Genomic DNA, 15,906 nt, shown 5'->3' with positions numbered 1-15,906 from the left:
TAGTATGGATTTTGTTGGGGGGTTACCAAAATCTGCTGGGAAGGACACGATATTAGTTGTGGTTGACCGCATGAGCAAGTATGCCCACTTTATAGCCCTAGCACATCCTTATACTGCAATGGAGGTAGCTCAATTGTTCCTTGATCACATCTATCGGTTACATGGACTTCCAAAATCTATAGTAAGTGACCGTGATCCAGTTTTTGTAAGCAAATTCTGGCGTGAATTGTTTCGGCTACAAGGGGTACAGTTGAATTTTTCGACTGCCTATCACCCACAGTCCGACGGCCAGACGGAGGTGGTCAATAGGTGCTTGGAACAATACTTACGATGCATGACAGGAGAGAAACCCAAGGAGTGGTTAAGGTGGTTGCCTCTCGCTGAATGGTGGTACAACACCAGTCATCATTCCTCTATTAAGGCAAGCCCATTTGAAATTGTATATGGTCGGGGGCACCCTATGCATACGCCATATCAAGCGACTAATTCAAGTTTGAGTTGCTCGATAGGGAGTTTCTTGGCTAGGGAGGCCATTACGAGAGGATCCGAAGGAGAATCTTGCCAAAGCTAGGAACAGAATGAAGCAATTGGTGGATAAGCACAGATCTGACCGAGAATTTGTGGTAGGAGATGCAGTTTACATCAAATTACAACCCTATAAGCGGTTGTCAGTGGCTCAAAGGAAGAATTTCAAACTTTCCGCTAAGTACTTTGGCCCATATCTGGTGACAGGAAAAAATTGGAAAGGTCGCATATCGGGTTCAATTGCCGGACTCGGCGAAAATCCACAATGTTTTTCATGTGTCACAGCTCAAGAAGAAGGTTGGGGATAATGAAAGCAGCTGATTGATTGGCGGATTGTCTCAAAGGGAATAGATAGGGTGGAAAAGGACTCCGGTGGCATTACAGACGAGACAAGCGGCGAAAAGAGCTAATAAGGCTACAGTCAAGTTATTAATTCAATGGTCTGATTCTCTGCCTGAGGAAGCAACATGGGAATTTTATGATGATGTGCAAGCCAAATTTCCTGTTTTTTGTGCTGCAAATCCTTGAGGACAAGGATTATTTGAAGCAGGGGAGAAATGTTGCAGTTCAGTGAGGAATGGCAGGGGAAGGAACACAAGAGATTGATGGCAAAAGAGTAATTCCATGACTAGTGAGTGGAAAAGTCATTACTACCCTCAGGTTATAAGTAAGGCCTTCTATGAAGTACGGGGGACATTCGAACTGAGTCTTCTCTCAATTACCTTTCCTTTTCTCTCATGTTTTGTGATTGTAGTAGGGTTAGATCTCCAGGCTCCCGCCTCTGATCTCCCAATTATCTGTCTCTTTTCATCATTTCTATGCAATTTCATGTTTGTGGTGTTGGATCTTGTGGTTTGTGAGTCTAAATTGCAGGTTTAGCTGGGAGGTTGCAGACAACCTGCAACAAAGGCCCTCAAATTCCAATTCTGGTTTGTCATCGTTCGTTTCCTTGTCGTTGTGGATCTCAACTCACTGTTCCTCCGGGGAGATGGCTGACCGGAAGCTTCAATCTCACTAGTAACCTCAGGCTTTTCTTGGAAGAGGGCACTATGATTTTGGGTACTCAGGTTTGATTTATCTTTTGAATTTCATTGGAGAATTAGATTAGGTTTAATTTATTGATGCCCTATTGTTGTTGTTTTTTATTTTTTATTTTTGAAGTTTAGAGTGTTTGATTTGAGTGAATAAAATTAGATGAATGGGAAAATCATTAGAATATATTGAATTTCCATTTTTGTACCTGATTTCCACATTTCTATAAGAAGGTTGTGCCTTTAAAGACAAACAATATAGCTCAGCTAGATCCCCATTTGATAATCAACAAAATGTTGAGGATTCGATTTTGAAGAAATTGTTGATCTATAGGTGATGCTCTAAGTGGGATAAACTCATTGAGATTTCATTAGATTGAAATGTCTTTTTTTTTAAGGAGTTCTTTGATATCTCATAGGCATTGGCTCTGCAACTGAGATCATAATATGGAGACTATTAAGATGCATTTGCTGCAAAAGTTAAAGGTAAGACAAATGCAAATGTGTTTTTCTGTCCCTCTGTTGTTATCATGAAGATTCATGAAGTGTTTTAAACTAAATAGTAAATATTGGAATGAATACATAATTTATTTATGTTGTAAATCATGTAGATGACTCGTTGATTGCAAGGAAGAACTCAAAACTGGTCTTAGAGGTAACAATTATCATACCATCTTATTTGGATGGTTTCTCATCTTTAGCGTACTTAGTATCCTATGTTTTATTTTTCAAATGTGTTTAAATAAACTGTTTATTTGTTGGTATTGACTTTCTTTAGATATTAAGTATGGAAGAATACTAGACAAATAAATATAGCAGTTGATGTTTTATGTAATTTATTACCAGTTTGTAGTGCATAAAAAAATAAGATGTTTTGTGAATGGGAAACCACAATTCTTCCTGTGTTCTTAAATAAAATCCTTGTTGTTTATTAGCATTAATCACCAACTACGAGAATCCACAAAGCAATGAAAGTGTTTTGAATTACCTTTTTTTGCTAGAGTAGTACTAGCTAGCATTGCATTTTGAATTGCCTTTTTTTTTTTTTTAAGCTGGTTTTGTGTTTTTTAAGAATAAAAATTCTGCTGATTTTAATTTTTTGAAGTTTATTATTTGGATTTCTTAAATAAATCTATCTTTAGTAGGTTTGATCATCTTGATAGCAGTCTCCAGAGAGTCCGAAGCATTTTTTTTCTAATCAATCAGATTGGCATCTTGTTAAGTTTCCTCATTGAAGTGTACAATTGGCTTTGAGATTCTCTGTTTTAGTTTCTTTTTAGTAGTTCTAGTGATCACCGAGAAAGGTTTATGTTCTCATTTTCCTTTATTTTAAGTGATCTTGAGTTGTTATTTTGTTGTTTTTATATTACTTTTTTGGCCCAAAATTTTGTAATTGTTTCCATTCCATTCAAAACACTTCAATGTATCTTATAATTTAAGTCAATAATACTTCAATGTTTATAAGGGCAGTTTAGGAATTTAAGGCCAGAAATCTTTCCATCCAATTTTTAATAATGACATATAAGAATTTTATTAATTTTACGTTATGTTGGTCAATATGAGTTGTATAGAAGTAAATGCTTTTGGGGTTCGCACTTTTCTGAAGGACTCTCATATTCTTAATTGCTTAATTTGATATCTAGTGATTGCCATCCACAACATTCTTTAAAACTTAAGGTGAACTAGTTGCAGCATTTTGGTTGCTCGTTCTTTGTTAGAAATCCTCTCTTTTAAAGAATTTCTTACTCATATAGTCTTGTTCTTGTGATTCTCCTTCTTGTTTTCCTTCTGCAATCTCCATATATATATATATATATATATAATGATTTTAGGTTGTTTGTCTGTTCCAATAGATTACAGTTCATTAGTGTTAATGGTCATTATTTTTAATGCATGAAAATTTATACATGGCTATACGCCACTAGAATTTGCTGCTATTTCAGTTATCTAATGGTTTTGTGCATTATGAGGTTTTTCCGGAAAAATATATATAAAAAAATTATATATTTTTCAAAAATTATATGCCTACGTAATTATTTTGCTTCTCCTCTCTTTGTTGTATGTTTTCCTTTACTGGCATTCTGTTTGATGGCAAATTATATATTGTATGTGAACATAGGCAAACCATATAAAAGCATACTGTTGAGTTCTACTTCTCTACCAAAACGAGATTTCCAGAAATCTTAATTATTAGAAACCAAAGAGTAAATAAGAAAGAATTTTAGTTAAGCATTGAAATAAGATAAGTATAGCCAGAACTATGCAACATTATTATTATTATTATTATTATTATTATTATTGAAAAGGTACAACATAGTTTGTAAAGGTACAGCATAATTAGTAAGGAGAAGGTCCATTTAAACAAAAGCATGGAATGAAGAAAGAAGCTTAGTTAAGCCATATATACCCCATGTGAATTCCCATATGTGCCATTCCTTGCATTCCTTGCACCCAATCAAATATGTGGTAATCTTTTTATTCATATATTAATCACAAATGTTATTTTACATGAGTATACTTATGAGGCCAATATTAATCCTTATTTGCACTCTTACTTCAAGATTTATTCTCAGAAGAATAACTTCAATGCTCATCTTTCTTTATCCATAACTTAGCTTTAGGTGTTAATGATTAATAAAAACACCATTCGTTGCTTTCCTACGCACCTCTTTTTTAATTAATTTTTTGTGTATAATTAATTTGATCTTTTATTTAATTTTAATTTACTTTCATATGAAATTCCAAACAAAAAATTAAAAGAAATATATATAACTCATAAATTAATTCACATGCATGCCTGAGTCATTAATTAATTTGTTGGTCATTATGGTTCAACATCTCCATTCAAGGGAGAGAGAGATCAGTAGCTTAAGCATGTTTTGTAGAATAGACATATATACATAGAGAGAAAGAGTAGGTAGGTTTTTTTTTTTTTAAAGTACACTTTGTAGGGTAGATATACATAAATATAATAAATATTAATTCTCAACATATTGGTTGGCCTTAATCTACAATTAGATACTTTACCCTATGAATGGAGATCGAGATTTGTTATTAATTTAATCTTTCTTACTTAATGGATTACATGACTTTAACCTAGTGCAACCAATGTTGTATTATTAGGCCATGTGTCATATTATTTTTTGTGGAGATTTTTTTTATGGAGGTTCATTGCTTGAAAAAGCTATGACAATAAATTCTCTACTTGGACTAATAAATTCTTCCAATGCTATCTTTGTGAATGTTAGTTTAGAGATACAAATTAAACATAAGGCCAGCCTGACAATGGATGTATCAAAGGTGAACGATAGGATTAATTGATCCTATGTTTATAGTTGGAATAAATTCATTTGTAGAGCTTGCAAAGGCTCAACCGAACTATCTTGATGGTCAGTTGATGAGATGCCTTTGCAATAAGAAGAAGTGTCGTAAATGGAAATTTTTGGATGAGGATACTGTTAAAGCACACATTGCTAAATATGAATTTGTGGAGAATTGCAAAACCTGGATACATCACCGGGAAAGTGACGATATTGATGTTCTTGGTGAAAATGTAATAGTTAGAGAGGCATTTGGTTAATATGTTGGGTTAATAATATGACTCCACTAGATACAATGATTTGTGATGCTACAGGGCCTTCGTTTCAATCACATAACTGTGAAGACAACCCAAATCCAATGATTCCAGACATTTATGACATGCTCAGAGGAGAACAACAAGAGTTATGCCCTAATAATTCTAATGGAATCTCAAAGTTGTCTATTATTGCCCGATTAATGAATTTAAAGGCAAAACATCATTTTTGTGAAAGATTACATGATGGTTTCTGCCAACTGATGAAAGAATGCCTCCCAATTGATAATGTTATGGTTGATGGATTCTATGAAAAAAAAAACAGTTAGTTAGAGGATTGGGGCTACCTAATGAACAAATTGACTTTTGCAAAAGGGGTTGCATGTTGTACTGGGGTAAAGATAGTGAATTGGTGAGTTATAAATTCTGTGACCATGGCAGGTTCAAAAAGGTGGAATTGATGATGATAGCCAAAAATCAAAGGTAGCATACAAGAAGATGTTTGACGCCCCCTTGACTCCTCGTCTACAAAGGTTATATGCATCTACTGCCACCACTAAGCATATAGTATGGCATGTTAAACATGAAATGGAAAATGATGATTTGATGCTTCATTGCTCATATTCTCTTGCATGGAAGCACTTTAATAACATGCACCCATCATTTGCATCTGAGTGTAAAAATGTTAGATTGGGTTTATGTGCAGATGGGCTTCAACCATTTGGACAATTTGGTAAGCAGTACTCATCGTGGCCAGTGATAATCACACCATATAATTTACAACCTTGGATGTGCATGAAAGATGAGTACATGTTCTTCTCTATAATTGTTCCAAGAAAGACAAATTGGATGTGTTTCTACAACCTTTGGTAGTTGAGTTGAAAGATTTATGGGAGGTTAGAGTTGAGACTTATGATGTAGCTAGCAAGCAGAATTTTATGATGAGAGCTATATTGTTGTGGATAATTATTGATTTTCTAGCCTACTTAATGCTGCCTGGTTGGAGCACAGCATGAAAATTAGCATGCCCATACTGCATGGAGGATTCAGATGCTTTTACCCTAACAAAATGTGGGGAGACATCATGGTTTGATAATCATCATAAATTCTTATCGCCAGATCATCCTTACAAAAGGAATAAGAAGTTTAGGAAAAAAAACTTAATAAAGAAATGTGCACCTCAAATCAAATTTGGATTTGAAATACTTGAAGAAATTGAGAGCTTTGGGCTTCAAAGGGTCTGAAAAATAGATGGAGAAGTTATAAATTGTGAAATTAGAAGGAACTGTAGCAAATGTGGATGGAAGAAAATAAGTATATTTTGAGATTTACCTTATTGGAAGACAAACCTCATCAGGCACAATTTGGATGTATTGTACATTGAGAAGAACTTCTTTGATAATATATTTAATACTGTCATGAATGTGCTTGGCAAATCGAAAGACAATGTAAAATCTAGAAAAGATTTGAAGGAATTTTGCAGTAGGGCAAAGTTACATATTGAGGCACTACTACATAACTGCACTTATGCAGCGGTTACCTTGCAGCGGTTATAAAACTGCTACAATAGGATATCTATTACAGCGGTTTTGTAGCACTTTCATACCACTGCAAGCAATTTTCTAAGTAAATATTACATTTGGCTCAATCCATTGCAACAACCGCTGCATATTAGGATAGATACGTAGCACTTTCAATTCTACAATCACTACAAATGTTAAAAAAAGCAGCAGTTCATAACCGCTGTATATACATTGTAATGCAATGGTTTTTAAAAACCGCTACTTATGGGTTATGATATGCAGCGGTTTTCTTGTAACCGTTGCGTATGTGTTATGATAGGCAACGTTGCGTATGTGTTGTAATAGGTAGCTATCTTTTATAACTGCTGCGTATGTGTTGTGATATGCAGGTTGTTTTTTTATTTATTTATCTATTTTCTGAAATAACAAAGACACTAATCACTTTCTTATGTGGTTTGTGATGATTTTATTATTATTACCATTATTATTATTATTAATAAAAATTTTATAATTTTTATAATTATAAAATTCAATAAGAACTTCCACATTAAAAATTTCATTTTTACCGATATAAATAAATAATATCATAACAAAATTATTTTAAAAATTAAGAAACCACTTTGATTGAGAAATATTTCGAAAATTAGAAAACTACATGATTATAATTGAGATAATTCCAAATATATAACTTAAATCTAAATTATGTTATGAAAAAAGCCCTAATAAATTCTCTCTCTCTCTCTCTCTCTCTTGGTGCTCTTCTTCTCTCTCACTCTTCCTCACGCTGGTTTATGCCTTCTTCTCTCTCACGGTTCACGCTTTTGGCCTTTTTCTTCACTCTCGCTCTCTCGTTGGTGCTCGATTTGACTGGTTCACGTCATCAACCCTATAATTGGGAGAAGAACGACGAGCTCCTTCCTCGTGCTTCCCAATCCTAAGGCTGGAACCCTCCCTTCATCACCCTCGCAGGTAAAGGATCTATCATTTTTTTTTCTAGATTTGCCATTGAATCGATCATTTTGTCAGAAACCTTAAGTTTTGTCCTTGATTTGCTTTATTTGATTGGGGATCTTTGGGAATTGATGTAATGTGTGCTGGTTCTTGTTGTTGATTATGCCTTTGGTTTAGCTTTGTAGATTTTGAATCTGTTGTTTGTGTTTTTGTGGATTCTAGTCTTTTTTGGTTAATTCTGCTACATATTCGATAGGTTCTTGGTTTAACCCTGCTTTGATTTTTATAATATTTGTGGATTCTGGAATTTTTAGGTTAATTTTGCTATACATGGACCTAATGGTTCTGAGTTAAATCACGTTTTGGCTTGAGTATATCTTTGCATTCTAGTCTTTTTGGTCTATTTAGTCTTGCTTTGATTTTGAGATTTCTTTGGATTTCGGGCATTGTTTTGATTAATTTTTCTATGCATTCAATAGATCTAATGGTTCTCAGTTTAATCCTACTTTGGTTTTGATTACATTTGTGCATTATGGACCTATTTTGGTTAATTTTGCTATCTATTTAATAGATCTACTGGTTTGGAGTAGGGATAGATTTTCTTAGGTGGCGTTTGGTTAGATATAATTCTAAATACAATGGATTTTTATTTACAACGTAACTGGAAATACTTGATTTATAAAATACAGTGCAATTAAATTTTGTGTTTGGTTGGATATAACTGGATTTATTGTATTATGAGATTTTATGTTTGTTTGAAAGCATTTGTAAACCTGGAATTAGAAAACAAATGTTTGGTTTGATGTATTTTTTGGAGGTATGGTTACTCATGGTAAGATTATCCCCATACTTTATTATATGTCAATTTGTAATGATATATTAATTATGAAATATTTATTAATTGTTACTTTAGTATTTAATTTATTTTTATTATATATTATTAGATATAAAAAATTTGCCCATGTTGCTTAATTTTTTTAATTTTTATTATTAACTAATTATTATATTTATTCACATATTCTAATACAATTTTTTAAAAACATTTTCATTTATTATTCACTTTATTAAAATTTTTATTATTAATTAATTATTACTTTGGTATTTAATTTATTTTTATTATTTATTATTATATCTAAAAAATTTTGCCATGTTACTAAATTTTTTTAATTTTTATTATTAACTAATTATTATATTTATTCACTTATTGTAATACAATTTTTTTAAAAAATTACCATTTATTATTCACTTTATTAAGTTGTTATTATTAACTAATTATTACTTTAGTATTAAATTTATTTTTATTATTTATTATTATATCTAAAAAATTTGTCATTTATTATTAACTTTATTAACTTTTTTTGCACTAGCTTCACACATACAATGCTACAAATAAATCTAAAAGATTTGCTCAGTATTGTTGTTGTTGTAATATAGGAACATAACATATGAAATTACACAACTTAAACTTTGGGGATCATATTGCTGTTGTTGCAATATAGGAACATAACATATAAAACCATTACATTTATCTAGTGCTTCAAAGTTTGCACAAAACCATTTACATTTATCTAGTGCTTCAAAGTTTGCACAAAGCCATTACATCAAAGTTTCCATAAAACCATTACATATATCTTGTGCTTCAGAGTTTGTAGAAAACCATTACATAATAGGCACTTCAACCCTTGAAGTAACAAAAGTAGATGGTTTCTCACATAGGTTTCTTAGGATACAAGGAACAACCGGCACATATGAAAATTTTTAGATTTTATTTTCATGAACTAATTATTGAAAATAATATATAAATAATGACATGAATATAATTACTTACCTCTTACATTCTTTATGGTTTCACTACTAAATCTTCAATATGTTCCATAATCTGCAACACCCTATTAAAAAAATAATAAAAAGATTACTATAAGATACTAGACATATGATAATATCATAATACACACATACAAAACAACCTATGTGGGTCTTCTTAAAAATTTTCCTTGACTGTGAATTGATTCAAAGAAATCCTCCGCCCAATACTTCCTTAATTCAAAGAAATCCTCTGCCCAATATCATCTCTAAAGTGAACAGCATGGTGTCCAGTTGCTTGATCGTTTCCGCAAATAATTTCGAGCAAGTTATGATCCTTAATTGGTTTGTTTAAATATGGCTTATTCTGTGGATGAGCCTAAGATATAGAAACAAGTCAGGTGATAGTTTAAATAAATATCATTTCATTTAATATAAATAATTCAACAACATAAATAGAAATAAATAAAAAATAAATTAATACCTGCACATAGTTCCTTAATTCTGATTCTCCATAATAATCATCTTCAGTCTATTATCCCATCTCATTCCACTTAACTCTTTTAGTTTTTTAATTCTTTCCCATCGTTTGCGAATTGTTCTCAAGTGGTTAGTTACATTTGCTTCAGTAACCTTAACTCCAAACTCATTCCTTATTGCAATAACTGTAGCATGGAATGCTTGGGGTTTCAATCCCTTGTCGACTTTGAAGCCTTGCTCCACTTGAGATGCCATGAATCTTATGAAAAATCGGCTTTTAACAATGGTCCATCTTTTATTACAACCAGTTCTTTTAGTGGGTGTTCTCATTGGAGACATTTGGCTATCTTCAGACATCCCTATATTGTCCATCTTGTTATTGGCACATACACAAGTAATTTTTTTTAAGTAATAGCTGATTTTTCCCCCAAATAAATGTTATGGCAAACATAAGGAAGTTTCACAATAAGCATATGATAAATGACAACGATTATAAATTTGTTTCATAAAAGCAAAAAAATAAATCAAGTAGAAGGCATAACGTGAAACAAATAAGCAAAAAGTAACATCGTTGGTCATGTTCTATAGGGAAACATAAAAACAATGAGTCATTGTCTACTTATTAGCACACATATCACATGCAATCCGTTCTCGACGTGCCTCCCATTCTTGGGCCTCTTCCCTTTGTTCTCTTATGTTACGTTCTGATTGTGGTTGTTGGGGTATCCATTCTTCCTTATAATATAATCATGCAAAATACATGAGGCCAAAACTAATTCAGCTTGAGTTTTAAATGGAAAGAATGGTCTTGATGATAAAACTTTGAAGCGTCCCTTAAGAGAACCAAAAGCTCGTTCAATAGTGGTACGAGCTGATGAGTGACGAAGGTTGAAAAGTTCCTTATGGTTTGCTGGTGTTCGTGAGCCAAACTCTTTGAGAAAGTATCTAACACCCCTATAGGGGATATAAATCCCGGACTCGTTGCGTATCCAGCATCAATCAAGTAATATTTCCCTAACAAAAAGGAAAAATGATGGTTAACAAGATTATAATGTTTAGGTTGTTCTTGCATTCTATACTATTTAATAATAATCTAAACAAATAGATACATTCAGGGACTAAGAGGCCGTTTGGTCTCTCGAGTGCATCATGTAATACTAGAACGTCATGTGCTGAACCTTCCCATCCAGCAAGAACATATGTAAAACGTAACTTAAAGTCAACAGCAGCAAAAACATTTTGTGTGGGATATTGTTTTCGCCCATGAAATGTTGCAACTTCAGATGCTGGAACAGAAGCATGGATATGGGTTCCATCTAAAGCTCTAATACAATCCTATCATTAACAAATTATAACGAAGAATTGGTTATAGGGTAATAAATCTATTTGAGTAAAAAGTTATCTAATACCTTGAATAAAGGATATAGTGTGGATCTCGATGCTATATACGATGGAGTTTGTGTACTAGGTGAAAGCACATATTCATCATGCAATTGACCAATTGCATATAGAACATGATTGAAATACATGCTAACAGTCTCACTTGATCTGAGGAAGTCGTGTGCAATGACACGGTTACGTTGATTATGTCCTATGGTGTGGAGGAACATCAATAATTGTTCTTCGATGGTAATGTGCAATGTGTCTCTCAGAAGATTTTTTTGTCTCGATTATCAAGTAAAGATTGAAGAATGATGATTTATTCATACGGACCATGTTGATACTAGTTGTGTCATTTCCATCAATTAGTCTCGATAAATATTTTTTTCTAATCTCCCATCGGGCACGAGAAGGTTCTCTAGAAATTCTACGACGTTTACTATGCAAAAGTAATGTGATGACAAAAGCTGCAGCAGGAATTGTAATGTGGGTAGCATTAAAGTTATTCTCTCTACCATGTCCATCCATCTACAAGTTGTAAAAATACCAAAAACAAAAAGTAGTTCAAGATATTGTTTGTTTTAAATAGAGATACATAAAGCAAAATGGCATAGATGAATAATCTCAAATTGATTGTTTGTGCAGGTTAAATTAATATATATATAAACATTGTCAAATTCATAAATATATGTATTGATTGTTGTAAACAAAATCATGATGAGATATTACTAAAGGTTGTATTTTACTAGGTCTGTGAACCCATAAATTTGCACCGTCCATGTAACATATAAAGAATATTTTCCTTGATTCAATTACATAACTATTATATATATATACACACACAAAGAGTTGGTAGTTCAATATGGACTTGTGAAATGTGTAGAATGAACAAAGAATAATAATAATAATAATAATAATAATAATAATAATAATAATAATAATAATAAATCAATAGCATACATATAAATGTTAGCAATATCATCTTGTCATGATTAAGCCAACTAGGGGAAAATGTCATTTGATTACTATAAATAATATCAATGTAAGTTGGACACTGAAGTTGATATAAGGCATTTGATGTTACAATGATACACCATCATTAATGTCAAGGAGATAGATGCAGTTCAATGTCAAGGAGAAACTAGAAAATTGGCATTTCCATATTACAAAGGCAATTGCTCAAGCTTAGAAATAATAATATAAAAAAAAACAATCAACAACATAAATATCACCTGCGTCCTCAGTAGTACTTTGCAGTTGGCATGAATTTCTTGAACATGTGCAAGTGCTTTGAAGAAATTTTCATTCAATTCTTCTTCTCTTTAGTGTATTTATCTGAAATAGAGAACGATACAGAATTGGATCATTCAATTAGCATCTTATGCTAAACGTCCAATAAAAAGAAAATATTAACAATAACAAAGATTTGTAAAGCATACTAGAATACCTCCAATAAACACAGAATTTATCTTGGTAAAATAAATTCATGCAAATTGATGCAAGTTCATCATTATCATCATCAATAACAGCAGTAATAATTAAATACTTGCTAGGGTAGTGTTTTAATGTTAAGCCGTGCAAATTAAGAGGTAAAAATGCACAAAACATAGTTCTGTTTCTTTTGTTGTAGATTCAGATTCAGCTGTGAATCAAGCTAACCCATTGATTTGCGAAGGATGCCATACTAAAAAAAAAAGTTCTGTTTCTTTTGTTGTAGATCATGGTCAACTATAATGATATCATTGGTTATACTTTGTTATTTATAATAAAAGGCAGATTATGGGAACTCGTTTGCTGATGTTTATAACTTGTGATAGAATAAATATGTACACATAAACTAATCGGTTTTGATAAAAACCCCTACTCAAGCTTTGCTCAGTATGGTGCTTCATGCACATGCTTGATATATGGTGTTTATGTTGTCTTTGTAAGCTGATAAAATCATATTACAGAAGGGAAACAAACATAAATATTATAAGGTTAATTAACAACAAAAGAAAACACACAACTTTGGCCAAAAAAAAATAAAAAGTAGATGAGCATATAAATCAATACCAAAACCATAACCCACAATAACCATGATGCTCAAAAGAAGAAAAAGAAAAATAACTCACTGATCATAGCATTCTGTAAGCACATTCACCTTTTCCTCCTTAACTTTATCTAGTGCCTGAAACACAATTATCAAAGAAAAGGAACATAGAAACCCTGGGTTAAAGACAAAAGCCATTCAAAGGAGATGAAAGAAGGGAAGGTGGCAAGAAACCTGTTGAGCAGGAAAGGAGGCAAGAAGGAAGGTGTGGTTGATGGCGAGGGCACGCTCCTCGATTGAGGACTTAAGGTTATGGCGAGATTATGGCGAGGTTACAAGTAGATCTGGAAATTGATAAGGATTGAGCTGCGTCGCCGTCAGAGATGCGTCGGCGTTGGGGCTGTATCTGCATTGAAGAAAATCTTAAAGTTAAACTCACTGTCGCCCACCTTGAGTCAAAGAAATCTTGAATGCCTTACGTGCTCATCACGTGAGGGATTTTAACAAAAGCAAAACTATGGATTTTGTTTTACGGTCAAAATGACTGTAAAACAAAATCCCTTTGTTATGGGATTTAAGAATCCCCTGAAAACCAAATTACCCTTAAACAAACATTTGAAATTAAAATCCCAAGAATTTTGAGTTACATGGATATCCAAATTCCATGAAACAAACAGACCCTTAGTTCTTCCATTTTCTGTTTGAAGCACTGATTGATCTTGTTTATAGCATTCAGATCTACAGAATTTGGTTGTATTTTCTTGAAGTTTTCGTCAATGTTCTCCGATTTCTCTCATTTTATCACAAATCTAATTAGCTCCATTGAATCCATTGCTTCTTATCCAGGGTTTCTCAATCGATCTAGAAGATGGAATTGGTGGTGTCCTTGGACAATCGTTGAGAAAAAGCTTTGTGAATGGTTAAATCTTTGGTGTTTTTTTTTTAAATTTTTATTTATTGATGTTTGTTTTTGGATAATGTATGTGAATTAATTGAAAATTTTGATGTTTATTGAGTATCAATTGATCAAAGCGTGTTGCGGATTCTTTTAGTGTTCCTAGTGATTAGAATGTTAATTATCAGCTGCTTGAAAAAAATAAATATGTGATGATTGGGGAAATTTCTAATTTTTATGAAGCAATTGAAAAGTATATAGTTGCATTAGGTTTTGACTTTGAAATAGCATATAAAAGACTCTGATAAATAAGACTGCCGAATGAATCAAGTCACTCATGTGCAACCCCAACTGGTCTTGAGTTTTGTCTCAATTGAAATTGTTTGAATAAAATTTAGCAAAGCTTGTTCTAAGATGTTAGGTTCAATAACTAAAAGTGTTGAGCTCAAATTTGGTGGAGTCTGTCAAATTTAAGTAATATAGCTTGATATTTAAGTAATATTAGTATTGCTATATTTCTGTAGTTAATGTGGTAGGCTTGCTTGCATGTAGGTTTCTTGGTTGCCTTCTCCTGTAGTTTGTTGAGCTGAATAATAGCCTAAGTAAAAGCCATTTGAACTGAGCTCAAGCAATCTTGGCCTCATTCACATGTGTCTTGTTTGCAGCCCTAGCAATAAATATGTGGATGTATTTATGTGGAGTTTTGTTAGTTTGCATCAGGTCTCTTAAATGGCAGTGATGTTTGTGATGAGGATGGATTTACTATTAACATTTCAGTATTTGCCCTAAATGTATGTGTTGCATGATTAATTTTTTTATTATTTGGAATCTTTAATTATGTGTTGAGTTATATATTGTGGGTTTTTCTCGAGATCCCTATAGTAAGGCTGCTTTCTTTTAGGAAATTTGCCACTGCTCCTGCGAACATTGTGTTAAAGCTTTTATCAAGATTTTAATCAGATAACAATTGTTTCTCAATATCATCTTTTGTTTTTATAATATTCAAATAAATTAGATAACTATATTGCTTTATGCATGGTTGTAAATATAGCCTGGTTATAGTGAAGATATATTATTAGGATGTATAGCTACCTAATTTTCTATCTTTTTTCTTAAGATACAAGTGCACAAGCTGTCATTGTATGTAATCACCTTCTTCTGTGAGGCATGTGAACTGAAATAACTGTTTTAGCAAAAAATTGGAAGCATAATTATTCTCTGAATAAAGTGCCCCTGTATTTGTTTGATTGAATCTGCATTTGTGTTTTAATGTGCTTTGATTTGTTTACGATTTGTACTCATTAAATTTGCAAAATTACATGCTGGCCTTGCCGTTGTGTTTGCAGGTATTCTAACAGGAAAGATTATTTGATTAATGCAGGCTTTTGTTGTAGTCTCTAGTTGTTTTTGTTTATAGGAGGTTTTGACAAATATTGGCATGGTTTGTTATATTATTATCGAGGGAAATAGTGTGCTAATGCACCTGGCCCCACCCTCCGTCTGTCGGATTACAATCTAATATATTGTGTTTTTGATGGTTGGCTGCTTGATGAAAAGTAGTGTTTTTATCAGAAATTGTAATTGGTTTTGTAGAAATTGAAAGTATTTAGTGCAATGGAGAACTTGAGATATGCTTATGATTGTAGGACTAGATCTTGATGTGGTTCCGAGTTTTAGGACACGCAGGTTTAATGTGTTGAAGTTGGATGAGA

At 32.5% G+C, this 15,906-nt stretch overlaps 1 long non-coding RNA gene across 1 annotated transcript; it reads left to right on the top strand.

The window, feature by feature from the left end:
* Positions 1-1,437: 1,437 nt before the first annotated feature.
* On the top strand, positions 1,438-14,350 carry LOC120263930. Its single transcript, XR_005537176.1, has 5 exons — positions 1,438-1,592; positions 1,976-2,042; positions 2,168-2,211; positions 7,556-7,622; positions 14,146-14,350. It is a non-coding gene; the product is annotated as an uncharacterized LOC120263930 (long non-coding RNA).
* The last annotated feature ends 1,556 nt before the right edge of the window (positions 14,351-15,906 follow it).

This window comes from Dioscorea cayenensis, chromosome 6, assembly GCF_009730915.1.
Source record: "Dioscorea cayenensis subsp. rotundata cultivar TDr96_F1 chromosome 6, TDr96_F1_v2_PseudoChromosome.rev07_lg8_w22 25.fasta, whole genome shotgun sequence".
NCBI lineage: Eukaryota > Viridiplantae > Streptophyta > Magnoliopsida > Dioscoreales > Dioscoreaceae > Dioscorea > Dioscorea cayenensis.
This window is presented reverse-complemented; position numbering and strand designations above follow the sequence as displayed.